Raw genomic sequence first — 13,425 nt, 5'->3', positions numbered from 1 at the left:
TACATATAAGCTTAGAAGCAAACACTTTAACCACTGGGCTATCTCACCGCCACCATATGAGCTGTGCATATAGGTGAAGAATGTGACTACCGAATGACAACATGCCAATGTACTACCCTGATATTCTGCATTGTTTGGTTACTAATCGTGTTTCACATGTGTTTAACATTGCTTTAAACAGTTTCCTATTTCCAAGTATATTTGGGACATGCAAACCTGACGCGATGCAGGCCATTTAGATTTTGTAAGTCCCACAAGCACAGAGTGGCACAGACACACCCGGAAGGATGCCCAGTGTTAGGATCAGAACCCAAATCATCAATTTGTTCCACAATCAAGGGACGTAACTTTGCGTTGGGATTTGTCCGCACTATATCCGTGCTTCACAAACTGGTAAGACCTACATGGTCTTGTGTAGTAATGGCTTTCACCTTATGGCTTTCACCTCCTGACTTTCACCTCAACTCAGATCCTTTAATGTTAACCCACCTGTGGTGTCATCGCTTTATGTAGCATTCATTCATAGTATTTTAAATTTGCACTTTCATTGTTGGTAAGAGTCTCTTTCAATTCGACACAAATCTAAAATTAACAAAATTGTTAACACTGCAAGATAAATCGCTGGAGTCAAAGTTGAACGGTTATCATCAACGGTGATCAGAAAAAAAAACAGGAAAAAGGACACGGAAAGATAACAGAATTTGCTAGGAAAAAAATAATAGAAAAAACACACTTTTTCAGTTATTTGTTTTTCATATATTAACAAAGTACAGCAAAGCACATTTCTTTTCATTCAGATCTCAGTTCCAGCTAAATGTCTAGCGTTCAGATTCCAAACCCGGTCGGAATTCGTCCGCCGCTACGAAGTTCCAAGTGTGAAATACGAGAGAGACGGTAATCCTATGTTTCAAGAACCGTATCTCTTTTAAACAAATGAGAAGAAACTTATATTCGTGGAATTATGTAAATATGTTATTATTTGTATATCTCTTATGTGTCAATAGCTCTGGTGATGTAACACAAATTCCTGAGAAAGGCTATATAGTGGTATTCTGTTATACTATCAAAAATTGAAAAATAAAACCAACGACATCTGTTATATCTATTTTGTTGCAACGAGCTGCAAGCCATGATATCTTGCTCAGACTAACATTCAGAGGGCTGACAACAGAAGACTGGTAATCTCCAGCATGCATCCTTTCAATGGCGATGTTCCGTTTCGCAGAGTCAAGACGTAACGCAGTGATTTGACCTTGAAAAACGAATGCCAGTTTCTGAAAGTAACCTGAATTTTTATTTGCCAGATAGTGAACGCTCATTGCTGAACAATTTCAACTGAAAGGTGATTTCTTTTGCGTAGCGGCGATGCCTTTCTAGTCCCTGTAAGAAATGTCATCAAAATCAACATTTTCAGATAAAATCGATTTTTTAATTGTGCGATTGAGTAAAATCATATTATCAACAATTTTGGTACATATTTTGTCGGCTGTTGGAACACAATAGATAATTAATAGATTTTTTCAAAATACAAATCGCCTATGCGTTTCTTTTTTGGATAGTATACATTATCAATGCAGGTGGAATTGCCGCTTTGTGAATAACTCGCTCTCTTGTTGCTATAGATAGCAAACTATATGTCACTGACACATCCAATAGGGACTACAGAAATAAATATTAGACCGAATAAATGATCACAAAGCTTTAAAAATGATTGCGCACAGAAAACAATCTTACATTGGATTTCCGCATATTTTGCATGCTCGTTAATAATTAAAAGAACAGATTTCTTATTACATGGGACTTACGAAGATGACATGTGTCAGGCCATTACAACATAAAGGACCGCGGTGAGTAATTACCAGAGTACGGGTATTTATTGTTTCAATGACCAGTGAAAGCATGATGCAATTAAGAACTTCACATAAACGCACGTAATCCACATTCAATACCCGGATTAACGTAGGTGTCACCTGCGACTGAAGGCGTTAATTGTAGCGGTAACTTCAAAGGCAGACAGGTGTGCCTTAGAGACAAAACTGATTCGACACCAAATTTGTGCCCTGGAATATGTGACCTTCTATTTATTGCTCTCGGAAAAGCCTTACGCCCAACGTTTATTCCACGAACCGTTAATGTTATTCTCAGAAATGTTTGGATCCAGTGTTTATCAATTTTGTTTAAAAGAGCTCATTTCAATTACACATTTCAAGAAAAAGGACGTATTTTCAAACAGGAGGTTTAGTGCGTAACTTTAGCCGCTGTGTATTCAAGTTAGAAGTTTCTTCAGGGGAATTATTCAGCTTCAATGGACTAACACTTTTTCCAGCTGTCCTCACATCGAGATAATCTGTTTAAGATGGGGGTTTAGAGACGTGCTTAAAAGTAACTCATTATCACCCACCCACACATAAACGTGGCCATGAGCTACCTGCATCACTCTCTCATTGTCTTTTCGCAGTATCTGTTGCTTTTAAGGAAAACATTTTAAAAAATCAACAACATGTAAAGTATAAACAACATAAACTGCAAACAATTAACGTGGTTGGATCATATGGTATTCAGTAAGAGCATGCAATACACTGAATGCATGAAACAAGGTAGTTTTGGTTTGCCAAGTGGATTGGATGGCCAGGTAGGGTTAGGCTAGTGGTTAAAGCGTTAGTTCCTAAGAAACCGCTCATAAGATGTGTGTGTGTGTGTGTGTGTGAGAGAGAGAGAGAGAGAGAGAGAGAGAGAGAGAGAGAGATAGAGAGAGAGAGAGAGGGTGTATGTGTTGATTATTATGGACAAGCATTTACAATCTGTATACAAAGCATGTGACACCGCCCCGCCCCCCCCCCCCCCCCCCCACCCTCCTCCCTCCCCTAGTGTCATGTACAAAACCAATAACCCTCCCCCTTCCCATACTTTAAGGCATTATTCATTATTGTTTTAATATTAAATGTGCAAATACTGCTGTCTCCTCCCACGACCCAATAACCCCCAATACATGTGTACAAAATTGATTATCCCCCACCTGCCCAGAACAAAGTGAGTCAGCCCCTAGACATCATCATCACTCCCACCCACCAGCCATAAATAATGAACGGTTCTTAACACCACAGACCCATATGCATGGGTACAAGGGTACAAAAAAGGTACAAGGGTACAAAAAAGGTGGAGGGGAACAAGGGTACAATGATGGAGACTCTTTCATCTATCTCGCGTCCTGGTGTTTGCAGGAACATTACTAAAAACGGCGTAAATTATATTAATTAAACTTGTCGGGGCTCGGTGACTTGACATTGTGTCATCACACCCTGAAGAGGTGGATCGTTGCTCACACTATCGATCACTGGCTTATCTGGCCGAGACTGGATAGTTTACATGTCGCCGTCACACACAGCTGGAAGATTGCCAAGTCACGTTTTAACGGTAAATCAGGATACAGAAATAATCATTTCTCCTGCTATATGTGTTCATGAACGTAACACAACCCACCGGTTTCGGTTGTGCCCCCTATAGCGTGTCTTTGACACTCACAACACACCCACACACAACACATCTACACACAACACATCTACACACAGGTACACGTGCTCCAGGGGAAGAGTGTTTACAAACTTGTACAACTCAGGTGTCGTATTGTTCGCGGGAAGGTCAGAGTTCGTGCACTTACTTGTTACGGGTTCATCAAGTGCAGTAAATGATTACTAGGTATCAAAATATATAGGTGTTAACTGAAGTGTTTTACCATACAAGAGAAAAATAAATATATACGTGGAAGTGTATGATTAACTAAAATTGTAACTCTTGTTTTCAGTAAAATTGATTTTGGATACATATTTTTATAACTGTAACGAACATTTATTTGCAAAGTCATAGTTCAGATGAGTGAGGTTGACTGGTGTATGATATGACTAGAAACTTCATAAACAATGACGTTTTAGACAATATACGGAAAATTCATAAATCGTCAGCAAGATAACAATCCAAGAATAACTTATTTCCGTGTCTATTTAGATCTCACCTGAACTTTGTCTTCTGATTCGATTATGATATATTTCCACCGTTGAATTTATTTTTACCGTTTCATATTATTTTTCTGAAATACAATCAGTTATGTATCCAAGAATACGTTATTTTACACATTTTACTAAATCTCACACAGCGTCATTCACTCACTACAAGCCAATACACGCTACGCACTAGCGCGGTGCACCCTGGGAAAATTATGACATCATCGAGCTCATTTACATATTTGTATGCTCGCCATTTTGGTTAGCATCTAATACACAAGTGTTTTGGATAAGAATCCAACAAAAATCAGAAGCCATCCGTGTTGCTTCTTGATTATTTCTTTGTCAGTTTGATCTAGAAACAAACCCAACGGAACGAGCCGGCGTAAGTATGCTTTACTTTACCTAAAAGCCGAGATAATTCAATCCGGAACGACCCGGGGTGATCTATTTATCTTTGTTTCGTTTCGGCAGAGCTTGCCGTTATATTCTATCATAGCGTCACTCAGCCTTTCTACTAATAATGCAATATAAGCAAATCGGGTGCACACATAGCTCATGTATTACGATGCATACACATTTTGTACGTATATGCTAGTGTTTTGCATATTCGGTATACATTTCTGGTGCATAATTATCGGGAAGTTATGCAAGGATTGACTTCACTTTTTACTCGATCAACACAGAATGACACATGCAAGCGAAGAAGTCACACCGACTTCCGCTGCAAAAAGTATTTTGCTGGTATTAGATATTGTGAAAGGTTGTGTTAAATCGATAACTTTATCGGATCTACATTTCCCCAAATTCTTCTTTCTGCATAAATTTATCATACCATTGTTCATTAGACTCTTCCCCTAAATAGCCTGGGTTGCAGCTCGCTAATGCCGAAGATCGATTTCAGACGGCAAGATTTTTAAATGTCCAATTTCCTTGCAGTTTTAGTGAAAGGCAATGTTTGGGTTTTGATATTTCGGTTTGAAACATTTGTATATGGCTCTTCTTTCACTGGCTTCTTGGAAATGATCTCTTATCGAGTCACTTCACTTCATTGTTATGAAATATTTTTAGACGTGACAGTTAGATCTACACTGTTGATTTGCTACGCATAATTGTGTCTGCAAACGAAAGTAAAACTTCAGCTTTTATAGAAACACAACAAAACATGCCCATTGCTTGTGTCAGAAACGTTTAGATCGACACGAATTAGGAAAATACCTAAATGATGGCTTCATCAAATTACTGTGAAGCTTCTAGTTCTAGGATGCCAGTCGTTCAGAAGTAGTTTCAGGTCTGTCTACTGTTTGAAGATGATGAAAAGCTTGTGCTGCATACTTTCGTAATAAGTTTGTGACATATTTCGCATTGATGTATTTACTGACAACAGCAGAGGTAGCTATTTGGCAATGATGACAAAAAAGGTCTTGTGCTCGTTAGTGTACATAGCAAGCCACATTTGTTATTCAAAACTAACTGGTGATGTTTTCGTTTTGAAAGCTATCTGATGTTGGGTGCCTGATTTTTTGTGCATTTTGTAGTTGCGGACTTGACCTTTTATCAGTACATTTTCTAATGGCAAGCTTTTGCAGTATGCAACCATACAGAGACAAGAATGCATTTCAAATATGAATGCTCACTGAAAATGTTGACATTTTCATCTTGTTATATATTAATTTTGATACAGATCATGCATTGTTTTGGGTATTTTGCTTTGACCTATGATGTCTGACCGTTGCTCGCATCAGATGTGTATCTCCCTAAACAGCTTTTGAATGCCCCAGGTCAAAATTGTGTCTCCAGAGTCAAACCACATTGTTGACTGAATGATTTTGTCATCTTAAAAAGGAATTATGTCAAATATCCATTGGTATGTCATTGCAGAAATGGAGATTGAAGAACGCACATCAGCTCTAAAAAGGAAATACATTTAAAGTTTTAACTGGAATTTTTACTTTGGTGCATTGCCTACATTGCCTAGTGTAAGATGGAATGAAATATGTTTGGACAGTGCCTTTATCATGCATTGCTCGAGCAGTCCAACAAACTTGCATCTTAATACAAGAGCAAGAAAATGTTGCACCCATCATGGCTTATGCCTATACTTATGAGAAATCTGTATGGAACTTTATTACAAAGCTTAGTAGACAATCAATTAGCAATCAATGAGCTATGAAATGATCTGTATTTAGATCAAGGTCAGTTTTGAAAGTTGACTGGTGTATTCTCATGTGAGTACAGTTTTTGTGTAACATAATCAAATTTGCAGGGGCCCAACGTCTGATGATAGTCAGTACCAAACCTTGGATTTTCATTCCCAGTTAAGTTTAATTACTATGCAGACTTGATATCAACATTTATATAAATTACAATTTCAGTAGGTCGTCTAGTCTTGGAAGGAAGATAGGGGAGGTTGGTGTCATTTCCTTTTGGAAATGCTGTGTGTACTGTATACCCCTCATCCATTCCTTATTTTATGTGTATGTGTATTAAATTCTGGATCTCACTAGTGAGAGCTACAGATCACATAAAAAAGCGTGAATGCATTTGCTCTTAATAGATACACATCTGTTTTTGCAATGCTGAAAAATTCAGCTAGTAAAGACAGATACTCTAGCAACATAAAAATATGGGAAATTCTCTTAAAGACACACGCATGGGATTGCGAAAGGCATGGACCATGGGCCATTTTGCATATTAGAATGAAAAGTGGCCCATTACAATTTTGAAGTGTACTATTGATACAAGGGCAGTGGCCCATTCAAAATTCAGGAAATGGCTAATAATCCTGAAAATGGCCCATTGTCGAAGTTCTCTTTCCAAATCCCTGTGTATATACTTTATAACCCGTAGTAGGTATGGTAAAATCTAACATTTAATTTTTCCTGTGTTCTAACCCTCTAGTTCAGAGTGTGTTATTAAGTACCCTGGTAACTATCATTCATTAAGCTTCTTGGTGTCAGCAGGTGTTCAATTTTACCAGTTATTAAATTTTTGGATTTGGTCTTTTGATTTGTCAACAGCTGTTAGAGAAAAACTTTAACAAGGAACCCATGAGAAGTTAAGCTATTTCTTTGTTCCCCATCAGTTTGTTTCTGTTTGAATTGAAATCCTTGCGTAATGCATTGTAAAAAGTATAATTCATTTGCCACAATTGAGGCAAGATGAGAACTTCAGGAACTTGATTACTCTTTAGCAATAAGTCTATGAGGATGCCAGCGCTCTTTTCAGCAGGATGCGTTTGACAACATTGAATGTTGTTGCTTTAACCCTTCTCATTTGTGTGTTATATTGCAGTTATTTTTTTTTTTTCAGATACTTGCGGTTCGTTCATAGGGTATACGAGAAAGCCTTCAATGTGTGTGCTTCGGCAAGATGTCCTCAGTCTCGGGGTTAGGCAATAGGGGGGAGAAAGGCAAGGGCAAGTTCACGGCGATAAATATCAACAACATATATAAGGGCAAAACCGTTGAAACACAAAAGACTGCGGGTAAGTTGAAATGGACTTATGCTAACCAGTTATCCAACTGTTTGGGGTAATGAATTGAAAATATTGGTCCAAATGTCCTAAAATTTGGAAAAGTGCTTCTTTCTTTAAAGGAACGGTGCAAAGTTTGGTTCTGAGTTTTAAAATGAGTTTGTTCAGTTTACATATTTTGAACTTGTCTACAGATGTCAAATTACAGTTACCACTGAAAATAATATCAGGCCGATGATGTAGATAAGGTGCTAATCCATTATAATGAATTGTCTGTGTGATGTGATATTGAATCTATTTACATCAGTTCTATTTGTTGTATATAGTCCCTCGTCAACATGGGCTACAAAGCTTGGGTAAGGTGGGAACAGCACGGCGTATGCCGCCTCCGGCTAATTTGCCCAGTTTGAAGAGTGAGAACAGTGGAAACGACCCAAATATCAGTCTTGTTCCGACCGGAGGTTCAGGTAAAAACTTTTTCTTTGTACTCCCAAGAGCATTGGTAAGCAAACTCAGAAATAGCACAAGTACAGTTTTTATCTCCTTGATAAAGTGACATATCAAATTAAAAGTGAAAATGTGAGTAAGAATTTTTCTGTATATAGTACACTGTATTCTTCACGAGGCAACCAGCAGAATTGGGCAGTACAGCTTTCTAACTTTGTTCATTAGTATCCCAGTCAGTATTCATGATGTCTACCTCTTGAATTTTTTTTTTCATTTTTAACGTTCGGGATTCATCCATGTTACTATAACTTAGTTTCACTTCCTGGTATTTCAGCACTTTACAGATAGGCATGTATACAACAGTCCATGAGAAATAAAACATCTAATACATAGGATTCGCAATTAATTCAAGTCAGTAGATGTAAATACACAAAATACATTCTGCAACAGTGCAATTACACAATAACACAAAAGTTCTTATGGGAAGTCATTCTACATGCTAGAAATTTCATTAATATTATTGCTGGGATTATATGCAATAGTTGTGATAATTTTCTGTCAGATTGCAATCTTATGATTCTTATTGACAATAAACATTCGTCTTTAAAAACATCGCCCAATATTTTTAGAAATGTATCCAGTGATAAGTTGTTTTTTTATACTTCATACATGGAAGTATTATTCACCAGCAAGAAGTATATATGGTTCATTATGTCAGTATTATTTCCACCAATTAAGACTGTATATTTTGTCATGGCCAGATTTTCTGTTGATTTATCTTCATTATATTCTTTAAGTTTCAACCAGAATGTTTACACCCATTCACATTCCCATTCCCAGTAAACCTGTATCAAATTTTCTGACAGTAATTTACAAAATGAGCAAAGTTCATCAACTAATTTCATTTTCAGAAATTCTTCTTCTTTCTTATTTTTTTATATACAATATCATGGGTACATATTAATTGAAAGTCAATCAGTTTAGTGTCTTTTATTCGTCAATGTTTTTTGAAAATATATGTCCCCATGGAATTGCAAAATCAAAGATATTTTGGCATTTTTCACATGCAGGTAGTATGTTTTCAGTCCTTTTAAGTTTCTCATAAACCTGTCAGTGATGTTCTGAGATCATGATTATGAGCAATCAGTAATTTATTTCTTAAAAGTATCTTTCCAATTGCTTTGCATATTTGAAAGAACCTGATAATGATAGAAAATTGTGCCTTTGATTTTTTAAGTTTTCTTAAGTTCACTAAATGACAAAATACCTTGGTCATAGTTTTGGAATTAATGGTTGAACCAAAGGGGTTCAGATAAGGTTAAAATCAGTTTCATGTGTTTTATAATATTCAGATTTCCCCATGCAGCCAACATACCTTTCCATTAGGGATTCATAATATTCACATAATTTTGAATATTGGCTACAAGCAGAAGTATGTCCTTGAATGGGCTAGTGCTGTTCTATTTTAAAGATATTTATTTAGCCCATTCAACACCATAGGTCGGTAAACCAGCCAAGACATCATTAGTCCCACGACACTGTAGGCTGGTGTACCGGCTAGGCAGTAGTTGCATCAAAATGATATAGAATTTTCGGTACCTAACTTCAAATTTCAGATGACCATATATTATGGACAGATTAGAATTATACACTGTTTTTCTCAATGCTTTTATATTGTATGTCATCATATCTCAGTTGTTTGGTCCAGACTTGATTGTTTACAGACTGTTATCTTGGAATATTGTGTACTGGTACATCTCATAATATTTCATATGACAATGATTTTGAAAATCAGCATGCCTGTTTTTTTTTGTACTTTAACTCTATGTTCAGTATCATGTCTTTAATCAGGTAGACAAGCTTCACATCATCCAGTATTACCCTCCATTTTTCAGTGTATATCCTCTTCATTCTGTGAAGATCTAGATTGCAACATTCACCAACCCATACTTGTCAGGAGTTGGTGATACAAGATCATGCAATTGGACTTGAATCTGTTTATGTTTCAAATTATGATATCAGATTGATTTTGTTCCTTGGCTTTCAGATTGCCCATTGGCAAAGAGTTTGTGATTTTTGACAGGTATGTATTCCAGGCATATAACGAATCTGTCCTCAGCAGTGATGGTTAATCTTGGTATGCCTTATTAAGATCATTCTTTGATTTCTCCATGGTTCTGGAATATGTGTCTATTGGAGCCATCAGCAACTTCTCTGATGACTGTTCCACCTTGTAGCAGTACAGTGCCCCTTCTATTTCATGTGAAATTCATTTTCTGGTTTCCCCTGCCATGATGTTGCAGGAATATTGCTAAAAGCAGCGTAAAACTAAACTCGCTCACTTGTGGTCTTGGTGCCATGGTGGATAAACCAAAGACAGGATTGAGAAGTGTCAGTGTAAATACCCTGGTGTGAAATTCCACAGACATCATTGAAAACATGTCCATTCTTGCATATAGGTAATGTCCTGGCAATTTTCCTGACAACTGATGTTTATGTTTGGCCAATTTCAACTGAAAATTTTTCTGGGAACATGCCTCCTAATCACTAAGACAATTTTGAGGGTGGCCCAGTATTGGAGATCTTGAATATTTAAATATCTAATTGTGTATTTGTTTCAGAAAATACTGAAACATGAATGTGGGAGTTCTTATGCTTGTTTGAATAAGTTTTGTAACAATGTCAAAAACAGGAGACTTGTCTGTTTTAAAAGAATGTCATCTTCAGTTAAATAGGGTTTGAGGAAAACAATAAGAATGAATTGTTATGATCAAATATATCTCCATTGGAAATCCTCTCTTGTGTGTGTATGAAGGGTAAAACCAAAATATTTTGAGGCTACCATTCTTAAGCCCTTTGTATTATATTCAGCATGTTTTAGTTTTATTGTATGATATAACTTGTCTGAACTTTCTGGACCAAACAGAATGTATCTAGATCCAAGCTTCAGGATAGTGGTAGAAGTGACAGGCTGTACGTACTTTGGAGTCAGTGTTGGATAATATGATTTGGAGCTCACTGCCATAATTTACCAACATCTAAAAGTTGATGTCTATATCCCCTTGAAACAAAGACCACCATGGCAGTACTAGTCATCTCGGTCTTGAGTCAAAAATGCTGTTACTTGTTTGACTGGATGGTGACTTACTGGATATGTCAAAACCAGATCATTTGTTTGCCTGGTCCAGACCCGATCATCTGAAGGACTTTTAATTGGGTTGGAATGCACATCATAGCATAACACAACATTCACCCATTGTCCTATGTATCATGGTCATGTATGTATGAATATTACTGTAATAAACTTGTTCTTGTTAGTGTAATGTTTTGCCTTCTTTGGAGAAATATATGAATATACGAATATGGTCAACACCATTATGTGGACAGATACAAGTGTACTCTATGTACTTCACCATGACATCTTTGAAGTGTATTTCTATATTGTAGTTCCTGTTGCTCACAGTGGTTAATGTGTTTGCTGGTCACGCCAAAGACCCTGGTTCGATTCCCAACATGGCTACAATGTGTGAAGCCAATTTCTGGTCTCCCATACCATGATTGCTGAAATATTGCTAAAAACAGTGTTAAACAAAACTAACTTACACACTGCTGCTCACAAGCCCCACTTCCTGCAATCTGTGGGTGATTTAGGTTAGCACTCTGCGTCATGCAGTGACTTGTCACATTCAAGGCCAGGGTTCGATTCCAGCATGGTTAGAATGAACTAAGCCTCTTCCAAATGCTTTCAGGTATTGCTAAAATGAATTAAATCCTCTCACTAACCCCAATTAATCATTTTGTTGTGATATGTTAAAATTTGAGACCATATTAGCACCTGCTTATTTTCTCAAAAAATGACGACATCTGTTTTGTACTTTTACCTTATGTATAAACAAGAAGAAACTCCCAGGTGTGTAGTTATGGCACTTCAGGCTGATTCAGTATCAAGGAAATCAGTTCAACAAACTTAATATGGAGTAAACTTTTTTCTGATACTCTACAGAATGAATACACAATGCTATTTAGAAAGTGTGATGTATGTGATATTTGGGATTACACTCGCTCAGCAAAATACAGATTCAAGTACTTTGTTGGGTTAGCACACAATGTCATCGTGGCTTCTATAACAGAAGAGGTGTTCTGGGGTAACCTAGTGGTTACAGTGTATACATGTCACACTGAAGACCTGATTCGATTCCCCACATGGGCACAATATATGAAGCCTTCATCTGGTGTTCCCTGCCAGGATATAGCTGGAACATAATCAATCAATCAAAAAAACATAATGGAAGTGGAAGCTGAGCTGGCAAGGTGGCTGACTTTGTGTGCTGGCAATTTAGGTGCCTGCATCTGAAGGTGTTGGTTCAAATCCCACATGGGACTCGACCTAACAAAAATACTAGAATCTGTACTGTATTGAGAAAGTGTATTCCCAGACAGAACTTGTGTTACAACCTTAAGATTGCTACTGTAGATGGATTTGCAAGTGCCATTTTACATGATTTGGTAAGAAACATCAAGGATGTATCACTTACTGGTTTGTATGTATTATATAAGCATTGGCAAACAACGTCATTAATATAATAACAATGAGGCTGGCATTTTAAGATAGTGCTATCCCTTTGTGACCAATTAATAATTCTTATTTTTTTCACAGTTATTTAAGTTTACGAATGTCACATGAAGCAGGTCATACCTGCTGAACAGCAGGGTCCTGATCCACAAAACCTTCGTAACGTTACGAGCTCTATAGTGTATGATAGGTTTACGAATATCACATGAAGCAGGTCATACCTGCTGAACAGCAGGGTCCCGATCTACAAAGCCTTCGTAACGGTACGAGCTCAGTAGTTTATAATAGGTTTACGAATGTCACATGAAGCAGATCATACCTGCTAAACAGAGGGGTCCCGATCTACAAAGCCTTCGTAACTATACAACCTCTATAGTTCATCATAGATTTACGAATGTCGCAGCAATACGAACGCTTTCCCGTTCTGGACCCTGAAGCAGAACGTGTTGTACGCCAGTATCTTTTCATGTAACCTATGGAGACTAATCTGAAATCGGACTACGATTCCGTTATCAGCAATCTGCTAACAGTTTGTGGGTCGGAGTTTTACTGGCATGATGGGCCAGTGATTTTACGGTGACAACGTCAAGCAACATCTTAGGCTGTGGACACTTAGAAACAGGCTTCAGCGTGATATGCGGAACTTAAATACCGTGCAAGGCTACATCATTGCACCTTGTTGATTTAGAGTGAGTGATTCGGTTTTTACTTTGTTTTTGGCAATATTCCAGCAATATTTCGAAAGGGGACACCAGGAATGGGCTTCAAGCATTCTGCCCATGTGTGTAATCGGACCAGGGCATTCGGCGTGACGAGCGGACGCTTTAACCGTTTGTCTACCCCAGTTGATTTAGAGAAAGCATTGAAGATATTATAACGCGGGATACGACGACGCGTCTGCAATTGAGCATCAAAACGAAACAATGAACGAA

At 37.5% G+C, this 13,425-nt stretch overlaps 1 long non-coding RNA gene across 2 annotated transcripts; it reads left to right on the top strand.

Annotated features, from left to right (window-relative positions):
* The first annotated feature begins 4,216 nt into the window (after positions 1-4,216).
* LOC137273368 (uncharacterized) lies at positions 4,217-12,201 on the top strand. 2 transcript variants are annotated; one of them, XR_010956135.1, is made up of 4 exons: positions 4,217-4,383; positions 7,311-7,485; positions 7,800-7,940; positions 9,968-12,201. It is a non-coding gene; the product is annotated as an uncharacterized lncRNA (long non-coding RNA). The 2 variants fall into 2 exon arrangements; XR_010956134.1 differs by having other exon boundaries at positions 4,219-4,383; positions 9,816-11,243.
* The last annotated feature ends 1,224 nt before the right edge of the window (positions 12,202-13,425 follow it).

Source organism: Haliotis asinina, chromosome 2 (genome assembly GCF_037392515.1).
Source record: "Haliotis asinina isolate JCU_RB_2024 chromosome 2, JCU_Hal_asi_v2, whole genome shotgun sequence".
Classification (NCBI taxonomy): domain Eukaryota; kingdom Metazoa; phylum Mollusca; class Gastropoda; order Lepetellida; family Haliotidae; genus Haliotis; species Haliotis asinina.
The sequence above is the reverse complement of the archived record's forward strand: the minus strand, read 5'-3'. Positions and strand labels throughout refer to the sequence as shown.